The sequence below is a fragment of the Galeopterus variegatus genome, unplaced genomic scaffold (genome assembly GCF_000696425.1).
Source record: "Galeopterus variegatus unplaced genomic scaffold, G_variegatus-3.0.2 Scaffold926, whole genome shotgun sequence".
NCBI lineage: Eukaryota > Metazoa > Chordata > Mammalia > Dermoptera > Cynocephalidae > Galeopterus > Galeopterus variegatus.
The window spans coordinates 66447-70461 of NW_007727037.1; positions in this window are offsets into that span (position 1 = coordinate 66447).

The following is a 4015-nucleotide window of genomic DNA, read 5'->3' on the forward strand; positions in this document are numbered from 1 at the left end:
TGAGAAGGAGGCTAGATGCATAGAGCGGTCAGAACAGAAGAGTATTTAGGGGGGAGCAGGGTATCCTAACCTTCCCCACCCCCCATGTGACAGATGAGGAAACTGAGGCACACGAAGGTCGAATATCTTTCCCGAGCCTACATTAAGAAAACCCTCTTATAGGTCACTTAAGGCCTGTCCACAGTGGCTACAGATGTGGGTTCTGCTAACAGATCTGAAGATTTGCTATATCTAAAGCGAGAGACCTTCGTGACAATATCCAGCAGGACGGTAGGACAAGAGTTCCTAGGGATAGAGCAGGAGACCTGGATCTGCAGACACAATCCTGCAGGCTTCAGCCTGGGGAAGCTGTCTGAGCAGCAGTGAGTACACCAGGCCTACTGGGGTGGCTGGAGACTGGGGGGACCCGTAGAGGTGACTCACTTTCCATTTTAAACAGCTTTGAGTTGTATGAAATAATTGATAAGAATTTGTTGGTTTTTGATATCTTTAAAAAATGATTAAAGGGGAAAAAATACCTTTCTGTAGCGGACAGTGAGAGAAGAGCAGAATTTGGGGAGGCAGAGAGATAAAGACGGTGGAGTTGTAAGGTAAGGAGAGTCAACTGCTGCAGTCAAGAAGAAAACAAGGGCCCTCAGGACCAGAGGTGAGGCGGTCTCGGTATTCTGCAGGGGAGGTGTCTGTACCGTGCAGAACCGGACTCCAAGTTGCCTTTTTAAGTAAATGGAAAAGAAATCTCAACTTAATGAATCTCAGGATCATAAAACGTTTCCACCTCTCATTAAGGATTTTAGGACTGATTCCTAAAAAGTATTTTGAGTTCCCCATAAATGAGAATTCAAAAATATTACCCACAAGTTATAGTCCACGACAAAATGGGAGTGATCTTCCAGGAATGATGTCTCTGTGGTTGGCCCCGTAAAACCCTGGCTGTGCAGAATCCTTGGGGAATGCATGAGTCACTTTACAGGGTCGAATTGCCTGAATAGCTGAAGGTAAAACATTTACGTGATGGGCGTTTAAACTTTTAAATAGAAATCTTTCCAAAATGGCCTCTTCGCCCCTGCATTCTAAAACAGAGCACAAGGGACATTATTTCAGTAATCCCATTTTAAGGTGGCACCACCCAAGCTCGCCGATGCCTGGAGCTACTCCCCTGGCAGTGTCTTACACTCAGAACTTTCCATCTCTCACCGCAGTCCCCCCGCCCCAGCCCCTGCCCTTGCCTCACTCCCACCTCATTTCACCTCTGGTCTCTAGCCCACCACCTCAGCCCTCCTTATTACTGACAGTTACTCAAAGCTCAGCCACCACACCCATGGATGGGTCAGCGGTTTATTAAAGCCACATTACTGGAAAGTACTAAAGACAGACCCAGAACCAAGCTGCAAATAATCATAGCAACAGTCAGCATTCTTTGACACGGGACAGTTTCATTTACGTATTTTGTGAAGTCCTTACACACTCGGAAGTAGCCAGCACAGGTTGTTTTAGCTACATTTTTATGAGAAAACCAAGTTTTACAGGTTAGATCAGCTTCATAAAGGCACCTGACCAATACATGGTAGGTGGATAACTTGCATCCAGGTCTTCTAACTCCAAATCCACATACCTTGCTTCTTCTTGAGTCACCTGCACTGATCAAGTATCAGTTATCTAAAATCTGCCGAGCCCATGGGCAGAATAAGTGAAAGCTGGCGATCTGGTTACGAAGGGATTGGACAACGTGCCGAGGTCTGCAATGTCACTGTTAACAGCCCCTAATGGAAGAAGAGGCAGGCGAGGAGGAAGCTTGTTCATTTACTCCCAGGAGGGCTGCCCGTTGCTCTGTCTTCATCTCACAGCCTTACAGGCCAGGAGAGTGTTTCTAATCATGTATCCATTTTATCCATATTCCAGGACAACAAACTGCGTCTTATGTTCCAACGGGTTGATTGCAACAGGATGTTAGCCATTTGGCTCTTTGTGGAGAGTGTATATCCCACAGTCGTTCTAATCATGTATCCATTTTATCCATATTCCAGGACAACAAACTGCGTCTTATGTTCCAACAGGTTGATTGCAACAGGATGTTAGCCATTTGGCTCTTTGTGGAGAGTGTATATCCCACAGTCGCGCTGACTGGGGTCACTTTAAATTTAGGACCACAGACCTCAAGCTGCCACCCAGCATTGCCTGGAAATGCTGCGACATTTCTTAGCAGGTTCCCTAGTCCCCTTTCCAAGATGATGGCTCGACCCTTCCTCGGTCCTCCAGCCTCCAGCTTCCCTCCCCACTTTGTTTCGGTTCAAGGCCTCGCCCCTTATGTCACCAAGAGAACAGAAGCCAGGATCAAGGGCTATCGCATCTCCCCTCCATCAGGCCCTCAACCTCCCTGCATCTGACTGTGTACTCTCAGGCTTGACCTGTTGATAGGGTGACAACTGTCCCGCTTTGCCCGGGATTGAGTGGATTTCTGGTATGTGAAAATTTCTGTTTTAAAACCAGACTTTCAGTGCTAACACTGGGGAAGTTACTCTAAAGACGGATGAGCATCTCCTGCTCTTTCCCAGGGGAGGCCCACCCTCCAGGGCACCCCGGACCCCACCCCTCTCAGCAGCGGAGGGGCCCCCGAACATACAGACAAGGTCTGATGTCCCCCATCTCAGAGAGTAGAAAGTGTCCCCCGTGGTCCCACGGTTCTCTCCTCCTACCAACCCACGTCTCTGCCCTTCTCAGCAAAGCTCCGCCCGCGCTCGCGGAGCCCTCTTCCCTTCAGCCTTTCTTGACTGACAGCTTCCACCCAGGCTTCCATCCCTTCACTCCAACAAAACCTCCATCGTCAAGACCACCCACACTGCCAAATCCAAGAGGAATTCTGAGTCCCCGTCGCATTCAACCTGTGGTGACGGATGGGGATTTTTTTTAAATGTTTACTTCCCATTGGTTATAAACCAATTCTTTTGAGAAAGAGAATAAAAATGAATGGCTGGAAAACTAAGCACATGCTTGGATGATACAGCAATGTCAGATGGCTATAAAAGTTGCAGAAGGCCACCTCTCTGTTTCTATAACGTGTCTCCCCGTGAACCTCTCCAGGCACAGTCTGGGAACCACTCTTTGAAGAGCGTCCCTCTACCTCCCACGTTTCCCTGAATTTCCTCCTACCCTACGTGCTGTTCTTTCTCTAATTCCTTTGCTCCATCCTCTTTCTTTTCCCAGGGCTTAGTCCTTGCTTCTTCTCTCTCCGTGTTCTACCTGTTTGATGCCAACCAGTCTCGTGACCACAGATATCATCTACATGCCAACGACCCTTGCCGTGGATAGAATTGTGTCCCCTCAAAAGACAGGTTCAAGTCCTAATCCCCAGCACCTGGGAATGTGAGCTTATTTGGAAATAGGGTCTTTGCAGAAGTAATCAACTTAAGATGAGATTGTATTATATAGGGTAAGCCCTGATCCAATGACTGCTGTCCTTATAAGAGGGACACAGAGACACAAACTTGGCCATGTGCAGAAGGAGGCAGAAACTGGAATTAAACAGCCATAAGCCAAGGAAAGCCAAGGATGGCCAGCAACCACCAGGAGGTAGGAAGAGGCAAGGAACGATTTTCCCCTAGAACCTTCAGAGGGAACATGGCCCTACCAACACCTTGATTTTGAACTTCTAGCCTGCAGAATTGTGAAACAATAAATTTCTGCTGTTTTAAGTCACCTAGTTTGTAGTAATTTTTTACAGCAGCCCTAGCAAACTAATACAACCCCCAATTTACGTATCCAGCCTGGAAGGCTCACCTGAATACCAGGCTTATAGACGTGCAACTATGCACTTGACATCTCCCCTCGGCTGTCTATTAAGGATCTCAAACTTAACATGTTCAAAACTAACCTTTTGATTTTTTTCCCCCAGACCCTCTTCTCCACATTTCCCCCAACTCAGTAAATGCAAGGCTGTTCAGCCAGTTGTTCAGACTGAAAATTTAGATTCTCTCTCGCTCCCGCCCCCCACATATCTAATCCATCAGCAATTTCTATC